The following is a 16970-nucleotide window of genomic DNA, read 5'->3' as shown; positions in this document are numbered from 1 at the left end:
GGATTCTGTTTTAATAATGAAACAGCCTTTTCTTAGCTATTTAAAGGTACTGAAGAAGATATATTATCAAAGTAAAAATTACATTACAGGAAAACCATATAAATGTTATCACTCTTGATATATCTGGTTTAAGTTTCCTTTACAAAATTGTTTTAAGTAACATTACAGGTGCAATAGCACATTTTAAATTAATTTATTGCATTATTAGTCTTTTTGGCACAGAAGTTGAAAATAGACATGCATAAAGTGCTACAGAATGTTATTGGTGTGGTTAATTTTATGTATATTAAGAGATCCTCAAATTATAATTGTCATACTATATTGTGTCATGAAATAAATAAGAAATTACCTTAAAAATCTTTTATATTCTAAAGAGGTTTTCTGGTCATTTTGTGCCAAGTACTTAAGAGATTTGCCAAGCGAACATAAAGGTGCATTGTTCATTTTCCTTTTTCAAAAAGGCACACACTCATTTTGTTTTTAATTTCTGTAATGACAAATTCAAGCCCATATTCTGCTAGCTGACAGAAATTTAAGAAAAACAAACACTAAATATTTAACTTCAAGATATTTTACCAATAAACGAAGAAGTAGCTGCTACTATTTGGGAAAAAATTGCACAAAGGAGAGAACATTTAAAAATAGATTGCTTTGAAATGTTTTCATATTGATTTTAATGCCCAAAATATAAATGTGTCACTTGTAAAATCTCTCTTCTCTATGTGCTTAAAACAGAAGAATTTTGTAACCCACTTAATAATATTTTAATTTTAAAAATTTCAATAAAGAGCTACAGTTGGATGTAACATACTTATATAATCTATTTAATTCATAATGTCAACAGTCTGGCATGGGGGCAAATTGAGATTTTAACAAAACCAATTGTCTTTGTTTTGTGGTGGAGGGTTCGAAAAACTAGTAGGGCAATTCAGTAAGTGAAGTCAATATTGCATTCCCTTTCAGCCACTGTCTTTGTGTAGTAAATTTTTCAAGTATGACAAGCACTAAAATGTCAGCCAAGGTAAACTGATTAACAATTTATGATAATGAATAGAATAAAAGGAATGAATTATTGATATATACATCAACATGGATAAATCTCAGAATCACTTATCTGAATGAAAGAAGCTATGCAAAAAAAGTATGTACTACGTGATTTAATTCATATAAATTCTAGAATATTCAAACTAATTTATAGTGACAAAGAATTTCATTAATTGCCTGGGAGTGGGTTGAAGGAAGGGATAGTTTACACGAGGACAAGAGGAAACTTTATTTTGAAGGGAGTGATAGAAATGTCTATCATTTTAACAGTGATAATTCTTTCAAAGATGTATACATGTCACAAATTATCAAATTGTACAATTAAAATGTGTACAGTTTATTTTGCATCAATTGTATCTCAATAAAGTCGTAAAAAGTCAAAATAAAACGTCAATGAAAAGCATAAACTATAAATGAAAAAATAATAAATTCAACTTAATCAAAATTAAAAACTTTGTCTTTCAAAAGACACTATTAAGAAGACAGGCCACAAATATGGAGTAAATATTTGTAAAGCACATATCTAATAAAGGACCGGTATCCAGAATACATAAAGAATACTTAGAAATCAGTAATAAGAAGACAAAAAACTCAATTTAAAAAATGGACAAAAGATTTGAACAGTTTACTATAGAAGAGATACAGATGGCAAAATGAACACAAAAATAATATCATTAATCATTAAGGATATTTAAATAAAACTCAATAAAATATCTTTTTCTTACACTGTTTTAGTTTATTTGGGCTACCATAACAAAGTACCACAGACTGGGTGTGTTTGGCAACAGAAATTTATTTTCTCACAATTCTGGAGGCTGGAAGAACAGATCAACGTGTTGATATGGTTGGCTTCTTTCTGAGGTTTCTCACCTTGGCTTATTGATGGCCATCTTCTCCCTGTGTCTTCACAAGGTTGTCCCACTGTAACTGTTTATGTCCTAATCAACCTTCTCTTCTTTTTTTCAATTTGAATACTTTATTAAAATGGTAGTTGTCTTTCTAACATATGCACACACCCTTGCACACGCCGAATGATCTGCCTGGGGGAAAAATATTAAGTATGCCTAAGGAGAAAATGAAAAACAAATTGCTATAGGGTTTTTATTATTATAGGCAATTATGTCCACATGACTTACAAAGCTATTGCCAAATCCATCCAAGGAAGCAGCGTATGAAAAAGAGGGAAAATATTTTAAAAATTCAATGGTGGCGTAGCAGAGCTCTCAATATAAGAAAGTGACATAATGTGGACTTTTGCTGTGAATTTTCGCTTTGCGAATATGGGGAGCGGTTAACCAATGGGCAGAAAATTAGAGAAGATGATACGTAATAGGCTTTTTGCAGTCAATTTTTCTCATAGTATTATGCAAGATCATCAAGAAAATGCTTAGTTATTCTCTGGAACCAGTTCTAGAACTTTTCCAATCGCAAGTCTTGCCCTCATCTGTTAAGGTAAAGTGACCCATCTGAGGAAGTCTTTAAAGATCTTAAGGCAGATGGTTCCTGCTCTCCTTAAATGAGCAGTGCATACTTGATCTTGCTTCACAAAACAGGGTTGAGTCTCACTTTCTATCTACCAATCTGATTAAGGCTGTTATTTTAACTTCCTCAATACAGGTGTGAATTTGCAGCACTGAATTAAATTCTGGGCAGATGATAGATCTACATTCTGTAATCACTATCTAAGCACCAAATGTGCCTTCAGAATGACAAAGATTATTAACATCACGAAGTATGAATCCTGGAAGAATTTCCTCCTCTTCAACTCCTTTCAGTCTGATTTTGAGCTTTTCACCTGGGGCTACAGTATCAGCTTCTATAACATTGGAAAGTGTTCCAAGACCTTCCACATTGTGCTTTTTTTGGCATCATCACAAGCTGCTGGCCTTTACAAACAGACTGCCTGATTCCAGCTTTCCCAGGACAACAGTGCCCATATCCTTGTACTTATCCAAAATTGGCAGCCTGGCTGGTACAGCAACTGATCTATTGAAGTCTGACAAATTACCTAGATATAGAATAAATGGTAATCCAATGTACTAAGTACAGAAATTCAATTGCTCTTTGAAATTTTCTGCAGTTAGTCCTGAGCAGGCAGTTTTTGGAACTGAAGCCAACTTTTTTCAAAATGGCACTAGTTTTTCTTTATATTCTTCGTATCTCTCATTGCTCCAATTTGCTGTTGGATCATTCATCTTATTAATAAACAGAATTAAGTGTTTCACACTTGCTGTCTTTGCCAACATTGCACATTCTCTTGTTTGTCCTTTTATCAAATCCAATTTCAAGCTCTCTTCTCCTGGCTGAGATTACCAGCTCAGCCAAATCAGCTTGAGAGACACCACCAATCGTATTTGGGATGAAGCTCCTGTGACCAGAGGCATCTAGAACTATAAAATACTTCTTTTCAGTTTCAAAATAGGCAAAATCCGCTTGTATTGTTTTATCCTTGTCTCAATTTTCCTAACTTGTGTCTAAGATTCAAGACAAGTACCAAGTTTCTCTGTTTTTTTTTTCTTTAACTTCTTTTTCATACATTTCAAGTGCCCTGTTTTCACCCATTTCAGTCAAATACACTGTCTTCCAGTGGTTGACTTGCCAGCATCGACATGCACAATGTAACTGCATTTTCTTTTGAGAAAAGACCTCTCTCTGTTACCCAGGCTGGACTGCTGTGGTGTGAGTGGCTTAACGTAACCTTGAACTCCTGGGCTCAAATGATCTTCCCAACTCAGCCTTTGGAGTAGCTGGGTCTACTGGTGCACACCACCATGCGCCATGCACTGGCATTTTTTATTTTTAAGTGATGGGGTCTTGCTATGTTGCCCAGGGTGTTGCTCTTGAACTCCTGGCCTCAAGCAATCCTCTCACCTTAGCCTCCCAAAGTACTGGGATTATAGGTGTGAGTGCCTTTTAGGAGTACCTGGTGGCATAATCACAGATTTAGGTTTTGGCATTTCATCTTCCTCCTTCATCACTTCCTGGGTACTTTTCTCTGGTGGCTTACATCTCCCGAGGAACCATCTCTGCTTCACTTATTTCTTCTACATGCTTCCCTAATCTTCTCTTCTTATGAGGAGACCAGTCATTTTGGATTAGGACTCTCACTAATAACTTCATTTTAACTTGATTACCTCTGTAAAGACCCTATCACCAAATAAGATCACACTCTGAAGTACTGGGTGTTAGGACTTCAATATATGAATTTTGGAGGGATACCATTCAGCCCATAACACAGACTTACTAGAATGACAAAAAAAAAAATAATATTTTTAATGGACATATAAAGTGCTAGTGAGGATGTGGAAGACACTGCTCGTGGTGATACACAATGGTTTGCCCACTTTAGAAAACATGCACTTACCATATGAGCCAGAAATATCACTCTTAGGTATTTACACAAGAGAATTAAAACATGTATTCCCACAGATACTGTATACAATTGTTTGTAGCAGTTATATTCATAATAGCCCAAAACTGCAAACAACCAGAATATCCATCAACTGATGAACGAATAAATTGTTGTATGTCTATGTAAGAAATACTACCCATAAATAAAACAGGAATGAACTACCGATCAATTCAACAGGATGTTTAGACCTCAAAAGCATTATGTAACATGAAAGAAGCCAAATACAAAAATGGTGCAATGTAGAAGACTCTCTGGAAAAGGAAAAGTTCTGGTTCTCGTCAGCACTGATTGGCATAATCTTAGTTGCTCTTTATTATATGGAGGAAGACTCTTTTCACTATTTTTGTTAGATTTGTAAAAACTAAAGGGAAAAACTATAGCGAGAGAAATTGGGTCACTAATTGCCAGGCGTGGGGCTAGGGGCAGGAAATTGATTGAAAAGAGGAACAGGGAGACTTCTTGAGGTTAGGGAAATATTCTGTATCTTGATTGTGGTACTGGTTAGAGAACTACATACATTTGTCAAAACTCATTAAACTGTATTCTTTAAAAGGATGTATTTGACTATGTGTAAATTTTGTTAAAGTAAGCTTAGCTTTTTAAAAGTATTAAAAATAGTAGTCTTAAATGAAGACCATGGAATTGCTGCAACAGATAATATTAAATCAACATTTTCAAAAATAGAAGGTATGGTCAATCACTATGTCCTAACCAAAAATATTATTGATAATAACATTTTAATTCATCTGTTTTCAATTTCTCTTGTGTGTATGCCTATATAGTATATATTATCATGTAATATATTAACACACAAGTACATATATATAATTTACACATAAATAACTGGATATGTAAAGGATATGCATGCAAAAATTTTGTATAAACTGTAAGGCATGCACACTCAGATATTTTGGATATCTCTCATAGTTACTTTCAATTTTCTTTATTTTAATAATTCTCAAACTAATATCTCTGTGCTTGGAGGTTTTATCGTCATTTTGGATGTTTTTAAAAGAAAGAATGACAAAATTTGAATTAATGTGTCAAAGTTTAAAAAATCTGTCTCATGAAACATATAGATTCAATTATTTTTCAAAGTTCTTGAACCAGTTTACATTGACACAAACAATTAATGAAAGTGCCTGTTTCATCATACTCTTGTCAGCACTGATTGACATAATCTTAGTTGTTCTTTATTATATTGTGAAAGAGTCTATTATTTTTGTTATATTTTTAAAAATAGTAAATTACTTTTAGCAACTGTCTTTTAGCAAACTATTAAAATCTTACAAATCTGGCTTTACCTATTTATACAGTATATTATGTGCATTGATTTTCTTACATTAAACCATCTTTACACTACTGAATAGAATACAATTTCAAATGCCTGCTGGCAAAGCTGGCCCAGTAATTTGTAGTTGATAATGGCTAATCACAGCCTTTGCAGGAAACTCCTAACTACCTCTCCTTCCAGAATCTAGAGTTTTAATAAATTTGTTTCCTCATCCTTAGAGCTATTTACCTTCCGTCATTCTCTCAGACAGCTGCCTATATTTCTTCGTAAAGTTATTATTTTTATAGTAAGTCAGTTTCTTTACCATCTTGAAAACAGTTTGCATGGTCTCCACATTTTGGATACTCTGAAAAGGATTTCACTGAGACCCTGTCCAGTGCAATCTTCCGGAATAGAACAACTTTCCCTTCCAAGATTTCAGGCCTTATACTTAAACCTTGAGCTTTTGTTGAGCCCTGTAAGTGTGGTGATCAACCACCTATTGAGTAATGCAGCCAAAATTACAGTTTATATCAAGGAGTCCAGAGATGCTATCTAAATATGCTTTATCATCCATTCTACCCATCTGAGGGGAGCCTTCATGTACACAACAGAAACAAATGGAGTATATATGACAGCATGAATTAACAATTCTTGGCCATTTTAAAGACTGAAAAAAACAGCAGCACCAGAGAAATAAATTAAATAAACAAATAAATAAATAAGCAAACCAATAAGGCAAATCGTTTTCAGTACTAAACACTGAATAAATCTGAAGATCCTCAGACTGACATTTATCGAAACAGCTCTTTGAAGCCAACAACACAAAGCAGCCAATAGTGGTTAAACAATGCTCTTATTTCCCCAGGGTTGGAAATCTGGAATTCTCAATTCCGATTATATATCAAAACAATGTATACAGCTTTTACAGGTATACTCGGGCCCAACACTCAGGTGATCTCTTTAGTAAATCTGGAATGAGGACTATGCATCTGCATTTTTAATAAGCTGCAGGTATGATTCTGATGCTTAGCCAATATTTTAAATCATTGGTTTCAATTCTGGGGATCAGATGGGTTTGGGAAAACAATTCTTTCAAGAAAGCTTAATACTAAAAAATTTCTAAATTCTGAAAGTACCAGAGCTTTTAGCCAGCTAATCAATTTATGCCTTGATAAGACAAATAGACCCTTTTGCCAAGGATTAACAATCTTGATACAATTCCCAGAGTTATTCTGTACAGGATAAACATATGTATTAGGTAACCTGAGGATCAGAGATTGTCTGTGGATATTATCTGTCCTGCCTGCCCTCTGCTGGCATGAAGTTGGACAATTGACAGAATGTGTGCTTAGCTTGACAAGGCAGTCATTCTCATGGAAGAAATGTTTTGATTTATTTATGCAAGGCATAGTAGTATTTGGAAGGCCTAGAAATAACAATATAAAATGATTTGGAGATTCTGGATAGTGAAATAATCCCAAGTTTTATTAAACCCATCTGTTAAGCTGTGTACTTCTTCAACTCAGAGATGCTTGACCACTGAAAAGCAGCCATATCTAAAACACCTAAGTAGGACAGAACCAGCCAAGTTGGACCCAAAAAGGAAGCAGCAGACCCTGTTGGCCAACTAATACTGGAAAATCAAGACGAGAGGGAGGCAAGGCAAGAACTTGAGGAGGAAAGTTATCTGTCTATTGATAGAAGAGAGGGGGAATCTTTTTTAAGGGCACTGTAATCAAAATTTCAGCATTATGGAGATAGAAGATGGCAGTATCCAAGAAGAAAAACACTACTGGCTCTGTTGAAAGAACTACTGTATGTGGAATGCAAGTCAGTGGAAGACAGTGTAAAAAAGAGACTTGGTCCCAGCAGACAAGTGACACAGTTACCAGGGTCCTGATGGGCCTTAGGTATCTGGACATATTCCTCTCCTGCGTTTTGCCTTCCTTAACAAGCTGACCCAAGTCATGTAACAGGTAGGGCAGGGCTCTCCTAACTTAGCTGACCAGGCTGAATTGCCAACCATAAAAGAAAGCATCTGACCATTTATCTCTTTGAGGGATGGATGCCTTCTGAGGTTGCTGAAGCAAGACTCTAGCATTCCCAACAAAATCCTGGGACCATTTTTGTTTTCTTAGGCAGCATATCCAGCTGCCAGAAGACAAGATGGACTCCAGCCCTGACCCCCCATTGACTTTTTACTCATTATAATCTCGCTGAAATACTAAAATCTCCACTGACAGTGAGGCTTATCCCCCATTTTCTAGTCATGTGATACATGTTAGAGCATGATGCCCCACTGTGCAAGTGTATACAAAAACCCAACTAAATATTGCTTGTACATCATTCCTTTTCCCACATCATCTTCCTTAAAATGACAAGAACTGAGCCCCTTGGGGAGCTAGTACCAGGATTCCTTTCCTGTATGCTGCTTCCTTGTATGTTTGAGTCACAAACCTATTAAATCTTGGCTGAAAAAAAATTCTGTTTATCCTGGTGTTAATTTCTACTTATGCAAGAGCCAACAAATGTGGGGTCCGGGATGCAGTAACAGCCTTGGTGACTCTGCTGGAGCCCATAAGTGAGGATATTTCCCTGAGGAGAAGCACCGGAGAGCCAGCAAGACCTCCAGAATGTGACCTTGTGATAGATGAAACGGCCACTTGAAATATTTGCTTCAGTGTCTCTGCAGTCACTGAGTCCTCCCTTGGCCCAAGGTACTCTTGTTCTCCTTCTGAACCCTGCCCCTCATTTTCTTTTCCCTCCTGATTGGCTTAGGGATTTCTGGAGTAAGGGATCCTAGTCCCCTCTGTGCTAGGTTTTAAGAACCCTCTGACTGGCTGACATCAGATTCTGAGTAATTTCCAAGAAACCTGCTAGACTGGTTGAGGAGGTAGGCAGTCGGGCTTGATCAGCCCAAAGAACAATGGCTGGGATGAGTCCTGCTGCATGCCCAGCTTCTCTGGGCTCTTTATTTCTCTCTCCATTTTTTTTTCTTTCTTTTTTCCCTTCCCCGTCTCTTTCCCCATCTTCCAACTTTATTCCTCTGGTTATCTCAGAGAGCCACCTATAGTCTTAGTCATCTCAGCCAAAAGTACACTTAGCTTCCTCTGGCTGGAAAGAGTTCACCTTGACTTGTGACTTGCAAAGGTGGGAGGGACTCATCTGACATTGTGAAGGTCTAGGATGCTGAGGCTTTCCCTGATGGGAGACTAGCAAGACTGGTGACGACATTGACTCTGCACTGTGCAGTGGCTGGAAGCCTCACAAGCTTCCTTTCCTTGCCTTGTCTTTTTTCTTCCCCTCCTTTCTCTCTCACACTCACCCTCTTTCAACCTGGTTCATTTGCAGAGAACTATCAGAAATTTCATATTCTCCTATTTTCTCCCTGAAATGAAGGAAAAAGTTTTCTCCCTATATTTCCTCCTTGCCTTCACTCCACTGTCCAGTGAGACTCGAGTGCTCTCCCTCTTGTCTGCCCTGGGGAGTACCTCCCAGGCAGAACACTGGAACCATTTTCTTTTTTACAGGAAACCTTCCACTCTCATTGCTTCTGATTGGGAAAACTTTGTCCAATTGAACTCCTCACCAAAATACTGATCTTTCGATAGTTCACTCCCTCTTTATTTTACTCTGAGATTCAAGAGCTCCCATTCCATGATCTTTTTGATATCCCTAATTTCCCCCATCACTTCCTCCTTCAAGTTTGGCCCATTCTGGCCTGGGCAAAGGTAGAGCAGTTATAATTGTCTGAGCTTAGTCCTTTGGCTTTCACCCCTCCTCCTGACTGTTTGGCCTGTGTTCTAAATGAGGTAAAAGCAGTTTTGAGTAATGGGGGCCTTCTTCTTCAAGAGTGGAGGAATTATCTTAGCACCTACTACTGCCCATCTTCAACACAAAAGTGCACTGTACACCTGTGGCCTGTACAATACATGTGCACTCTTTCAACTACACACACCATGGGCATTCCTGGCCTTGTAGTCACATGTAGGGCACCCATTCCTTAGCAGCTAGTGTGAAACAACTATGTCTGTTATTTCTATGTTTTCCTCTCTGATCCCTGAGAACAAGGATTCCTCCATCCAAGGGAATCCTGGGCTGACTACTGGGCTTAAAGGGTCTCAAATTATATCAAGACTAATTCCCTGGGGCTTTTCCCTATACAAGGATCTTTAATCAAAGGTAACAGGAGAGGCAGGATTAGACATGGGCAATGATATCAGTGTTCCCCATGACTCTCTTCTAGGATACATTCTCTCCAACTGGGGGCAATTTAAGCTAGAAGACCTGAAGAAAAAGAAAGTAATCTCCCTTTGTAACATCACCTGGCCCCAGAACCCATTGGGCGATTAGGAGCAATGAACATTACATGAGTCTCTTAGGTATAATGCTACGTTACAGCTAAACTTGTTTTATAAGCAGTCACAGAGGTGGGAAGAAATCTCTTATGTGCAAACTTTTATGAAGTTGTATCAAGATACTGGGTTATTGGACTCATGTCACATATGCATGGCATCTACCATTCCCAGCTTATTGCCTGGGGTTAAGAAGCAAGTGTCGGACCTACCCATCGATCCACTATTACAGTCACCACCTAATCTTCCTGACCCCAGGCCTGATACACAGTAACCCTCCACCCCTCTTTCAGGTTCAAGGCCTCCTTTGGCCCCTGAATCTCCACCATACCTGGATCAGGCCCATAGAGAACTAGAGGTTCTAAGGCCAGAGCCCTATCCACTATCCCCTACAGGGGTCTGATTGAGTTCTAAGTTGGCACCTTTTACCTCACTCCCCAGTCCAGGGCCTCTGTCCCCTAAAGGAGACAGCAAATGGGTGGGGGGAATAATTCAGGTTCCTATCCCCTTCTCCATGGCAGATCTGAGAGTATGTTAAGAAAAGTTTTAGCCAGTTCTCAGAGGACCCCAATAACTTCACCCTAACCTGTTAGGACGTGATGGTGATTTTAGACAATTGTGCCACCCCAGATGAAAAGGTCCAGATTCGTGAAAGGGCAAGGGCACATGCTGACTCATTTGTACAGGCCAATGCCTCATATGCTGTTTATCAAGCTTTGGGGAAGACAATCCCTGAGCAGGACCCCTGGTGGGACCTTAGTGATGAAATAGACAAATGTAGGGTGGAGCATTTTTTTGCCTATGTGGCTGAAGGGATGAGAAAATGCATGAAGAAGCCTGTGAATTCTGACAAGGTTAGGGAAGTAGCTCAGGCTGGACTGGCGAAGAATCTCCTCAGCTGTGTTACAGAAGTCTTCAGAAAGTATACTAATTATTGTTAATCCAGAGTTGCCAGAAGGGCTGGCCTTGTGGGCTATGCACTTTGCATTTTATCACACAGTTCACTCCTGATATTAGAAGGAAGTTACAAAAGTCAGAGACAGGGCCCCATACCCCTCTGTCAGTATCGGTAGAGAAGGTTTTTAAGGTTTTCAACAACAGGGACAGGGCAAAGCAAAAGGAAAAAAATATCAAGCTGATCAAGAAAACACAGCTTTTGGCTACCTTGATTAGCCCTCCACCTCATGGCAACCCAAAGAGGCAAAGAATACCAGAGACAAGAGACAACTGCCCAATGCGGGACCTAACCAATGCACACACTGCCAGAAGGATGGGCACTGAAAAAGGGATTGTCCTGACCACCTCAAAGCAGGGAGATCTGCTGACTTTCCAGACAGGATCCTCATCTTGGAAATCTCTCCCATGAGGGAGACTGTACCACCGACTAATGGCATCCAAGAATCCACACAGCTCCCACCTCCATCATCATCACTCCAGAGGAGCCTAGGAAAACTGAATTACTTATTGATACTAGAGCCGCCTATTCTGTCCTAAGTCTGTAAGCCTCCTCTCCAATCATGACTGTCTGGTGATAAGAATAGATGGATGATTTAAGGTAAGACAATGTACTTCTCCTCTTGTCTGTGAGGCTGGTTCTGAAGTTATAACTCATTCTTCCCTACATATTCCTGAATGCCCCACTTTAGTGTTCAGTAGGAATCTGCTGAGCACATTGGAGGCTTCTATCTCGTCAGGAAAAGATAGCCTCAAGGTGTCAGTAGACAAAGGACAAGGGATCAATTTGTTAGCCTCACTACAGCTAGCGGATATTAACATTTCCTCTATTCCTGATGAAATTTGAATTCAGGTTAACACAGTAGTATGGGACATTACAGTTCCAGCGTGAGCTGTCAGAGTTTCCCCTATTGAAGTAAAGCTAAAACCAGGAGTAAAATACGCTTGGAAAAGACAATATCCTCTAAGACCTGAATCCCTAAAGGGAATTCAGCCATTACTTACCAAGTTCCTAAAACATGGATTAATAAAGGTCCATCAGTGAACCTGTAACGTTCCCATACTTCCCATCTAAAAGCCAAATGGGGAATATTGGTTTGTGCAAGAGCTATGAGCTATAAATGCAGCTGTGGCTTCCATTCATCTGATGGTACTGAACTTGTATACACTGCTCACCCAGATTCCTGGGATGCACAATACTTCATCATGCTGGACCTTAAAGATATATTCATCTGCATACCTCTGCACCTTAATTCCCAATATATTTCTGCCCTTGAATGGAGGGATCCCAATATCTTAGAGACCACTCAGCACACCTGGAAAGTGCTCCCACAGGGCTTCTGGGATGCCTTCATCTATTTGGGAATGCCTTGGCAGCAAAATTGACAAAACTAGATTTCAGAGTAGGGGCCATATTGCAATATGTAGATGACCTGAGGATTGCCAATCTGACTAAGCAAGATTCTGACTGTAATATCATCAAGACCGTGAACTTCCTGGCAGAACAGGGATACAAAGTTTCCTTGGCTAAGGTCCAAATCTCCCTATAAAGGGCCCAAAATCTAGAATTTGTTCTCACTCCCAGTGCCTGAGCCTTGGCTATGGATCAGAAAAGGTCAATTGATGGATCGTTGCCCCCATAAACCAGGAAACAGCTACAGGATATTATTGATTTGACCTGTTTCTGCTGAATATGGATTCCTAATCATGGCTTAATTGCCAAGCACCTATACAAGATGCTGAAGAGGGGAAAAGGGTACCTCTGTAAAGAGATAAGAATTGTCATCAAGCTTTTGAGGACTTAAAAACTGAGATAAGCCAAATCCCATCACTTGGGCTTCCTAACCTGGATAAGCCCTTCACCTTATATATACATGAAAAACAGGGGATGGCTTTGGGGATTCTAACTCAGAAGCTAGGGCCAAACCAGTGACCAGTGGCTTGAAACAGTATTCCATTGCCCAGGGTTGGCTCAGTGACAGCTACTACCCTCCTGGTTAATGAGGCCTCTAAACTTACCTTGGGTCAGTACCTAGAAGTTGTAATCAAGTCCAGACTATACTGGTGGTGAAGGAACACCATTGACTCATCAAGCTCTTTTATTAGACACTCTGGACATTTCACAGAGTGTCAGAATTTGATCCCTGTCACTTTACTCCCTGTTGCAGAGATGAATGCCTAATCCATGAATGTACTGAGACAACAGAATAGAACTATTCCATGAGGCCTGACCTCCAGGATGAGCCCCTCGACAATTCAGAAGTAGAATGGTTTCCTCATGGGAGTAGCTTTACGGAAGAAGGTGTCCAAAAAGTAGGCTTCTCAGTAGTAAGCCTTAATGACCTCATAGAAGCAGAAACTCTTCCTACTCTGACCTCAGTTCAAAAGGCCAAATTATTTGTTTTAACTATGGTTTTGCAACTGAGAAAAGCAAAAACAAACTAAACATTTTTACTGACTAAAAGTATGGGTTTCATATCTTATATACCCACACTGCCATCTGCAAGAAAAGACAGATGCTAACAGCTAAAAATTACCCAATAAAGCATAGGGATCTAGTCTTAGCTCTTCTGGAAGCTGTACAATTCCCTGGCCAGGTAGAAGTCATTCACTGCAAAGGCCATTGGAGGGACAGACTGCTTATTAGCCAAGGAAATTAGCTGACAGGACCATAAAATAAGCAGCTTGAGCACAGAAAGATGACCAGGTCATGGCACTAATAATCAACCCTTTGGGACTTCCCAGCTAACTTCAATACTCCCAAAAAGAACAGGATGATGCTAAGAAGTGGGGGTAGGAAAAGAGGAGTTCCAGGTGGTTGGTTAAGGACGGTAAAGTCTTTATCCCTGGGACTTGGCAGTGAACATTTATTTAGTACCTACGTGAAGTTACTCACTGTAGGAGGGATGTCTTTTGTGAATTCGTACAAAAGACCTCTTCTGGAAAGGGGCCAAGAAAGACTGTAAGTCAAGTAACCATGGCCTGTGACTTATGTATTCAAAACAATCCCCAGACTCAACTCGTTCCTCTTGCCCTAGTCAAGCCAGTCCAACACCGGGAACCTACCCTGTGGAAGAATGGCAAATAAATATTACCCAGATGCCTTCTCTTTTGGGATAGAAATACCTTCTCATTTTCATGGACACTTTTACTGGCTGGGTCAAAGCATATCCGACCCAGTCTGAAAAGGCCACTGATATTTGCAACAGTCTCCTAAAAGAAATAATTCCACAATTCAGTCTTCCAAAGTCACTCCAGGGCAACAATAGACCCTCTTTCATAGCTAAAATCACTCAAAGTTTTTTGGCAGTCCTGGGAATTGATTATAAATACATGACTGTTGGCATCCCCAATCCTGAGGAAAGGTAGAAAGGATGAATCATACCCTTAAAAGAACTTTGGCAAAGTTATTTCAAAAAACACAGCAAACCTGGATAAAGCTACTTCCTATTGCATTCTTTTGGATTCACACTGCCCCAAAGAGCAACCTAAAGCCCAGTCCATTTGAAATGGATTACAGGAGGCCCCTCCTCACTACTGACATTTTACAGGACTGAGAAATAAGTCAAAGCACATGGTATTATCAATTTGGATCAGATTCAGAAAGCAATATTACATTTTGGGAATAAAGTACCATCAACTTCTATAAAAGAAGGAGAACCTCCTCTACAGGTCAACCTAGGAGACCAAGTCTTCCTTTAGATTTGGAAAGAAGGCTCCCTGGAGGATTGATGGTTGACTAAGTGACAGGGCCCTAGGACTAGGTGATCCTGGTCACTGCAACTGCAGTCAAGCTACCAGGGATCTCCAGCCTCTCCCAATTAAAAGGCTGTTCACCAGAATGTTTCTAGGCTCATCCAGAAAGCCCCCTGTTCTCCCATGAATGAGTGGAAGGCCTCCACTACAGGTTTACAAGAACCAATAGCCAGATGCAAACACATAATGCTGTGGGTAAGCATAGGAAAACTAATTTTTCTCTTCACCCTAATTACCGTTTTCTTGTTCTACCATTTTGGACAGTCCTCCCATTGGTAAGGACCTTTTCTTTCTGTTCTTGCTAGGTTTAAGGCAGGATCACAATGAGAAACAACTTCCTCTTCCTCCTTCTCCACATACTCTTTGCTACTAGGGCCCAATGGGAAGAAAACTCACTCATCATTTTTTCCAGGATTATCACCTCAAGGAACAACCTCTTTAACTGTTAGATTTGCCACCACACCTACAGGTGGAGGAACTAAGCTCCAATTTGTCCCCACTAAGACCAATTTGACATTAAATCTTACCTCTGACTATGTTGAAAAGCCATCACCTATGACTATACAAATTGAAGTAACAGAAAGACTTAAATGTGTGTGCCTCACAGACATCTATAAGCAATCCATTTGGAAGGAGATCTACATGCTTAATTATCCATCCTTGACAGTCCCCTGTTGTCCTTGTAGAACCAGTCCTAGGGCAAATATAATGTATGTAGGTATGGCGTCCACCCTCAATTTACCCAATGACATTCAATATCCCTGATCAATATCAAACTAATACTACCTATTGGTACCCTGCCTCTCATTTACTAAAACATCCTGACTGGCTCCACTTCATCATCTCCACAGGGATGATGTATAGATTGGACAGGTTTAGACAGTATAACATGGAAGCTCTTTTATGCACCTCCTAAGGGAGAAAGGGCATTCCCTGAGTGCAGAGACCCAGAGCTCAGTGGGAAGACCTCTTTCACCCCAATGCAGTAGCAACATTCCTTCTTGAGAATCTAGTTCAAATAAATGGCTCAACTCCTTTATACACCATCAGGCAGGCACAGCCCCTGGATATATATTCCTTTGTCGTATTCAAGGTCCTGCAAGGGAGAAACAGACCCCATCTTCCCATTCAACTTACAGGCCTTAGCCTATCCTTGTGTGGACACCCCCAGTTCCAAGGAAAAGTTACCGTAGGACAGTTGGGCTCCAATAGAGTAACAGTCTATAACCTTACTTCCAAAATTAGATATAAGAGACCAACTGAGCTAATCCTGGCAGAAATTGTGACAGCTATGGGAAGGGCAGCTCCCTGAGGGGCTTCACCTAACATGAAATAACTTTTAAAAACCTTACACAGATTACAGAAAAGTTGACCACAAATATAAGAGAAGGCTTATAAGGTCTCCAGGCTTCCCGAGACCAATTGGTGGTGTTGTCAACAACAGGCTAGGCTTAGATCATGGTCTAGCTGACCAGGGAAGGTGTGTGTGCAGTTTTCAACAAAACTGGTTGCACTTATCTCAATAACTCTGGAAAAGTTGAGACCAATATACAAAAAATATCCAAATAAGCTACATGGTAACATAGATCTAACCAGGGAACTGACCCAAATTATGTCTGGAAGTGCCTTCTCAAGACTCACCTGGTTTCTTCCCTTCTTAGAACCTTAAGTAACTATATTATTATTACTAACCTTCAGCCCTTGTCTACTTAATCTTTTAGTAAAGTTCGTGTCTTCCAGATTGCAACAGTTTCAGGCAAAATTGATGCTAGCTGAAGGGTTCCAGCCTGAACCACTGCAGAAAGGAGCAAGTCCCTATAAATCATTAGATCAGATAGCAAGAGACTTCTGTGCCTCTGGAGCAGTTTGGGATGACAGACTTTGTTCAGCATGAAGCAGTTATAGAAGACAAGATTTTCATTCCTTTCTCCCCTTAAGAATAACGAGGTTGAGGCCAGACGTGGTGGCTCTTGTATTAATCCCAGCATTTTAGGAGGCTGAGGTGGGTGAATCACCTTAAGTCAGGAGTTTGAGATCAGCCTGGCCAACATGGTATAACCCCATCTCTACTAAAAATTTAAAAATTAGCTGGGCGTAATGGCATGTGCTTGTAATCCTAGTCAGGAGGCTGAGGCAGGAGAACTGCTTGAACTCAGAAGGCGGAGGTTACAGT

At 39.6% G+C, this 16970-nt stretch overlaps 1 pseudogene; it reads right to left on the bottom strand.

Moving 5' to 3' along the window:
- Window positions 1-2431: 2431 nt before the first annotated feature.
- On the bottom strand, window positions 2432-4164 carry LOC103248935 (eukaryotic peptide chain release factor GTP-binding subunit ERF3A pseudogene; annotated as a pseudogene).
- Between the last annotated feature and the right edge of the window lie 12806 nt (window positions 4165-16970).

This window comes from Chlorocebus sabaeus, chromosome 1 (assembly GCF_047675955.1).
Source record: "Chlorocebus sabaeus isolate Y175 chromosome 1, mChlSab1.0.hap1, whole genome shotgun sequence".
Lineage (NCBI taxonomy): Eukaryota > Metazoa > Chordata > Mammalia > Primates > Cercopithecidae > Chlorocebus > Chlorocebus sabaeus.
This window is presented reverse-complemented; position numbering and strand designations above follow the sequence as displayed.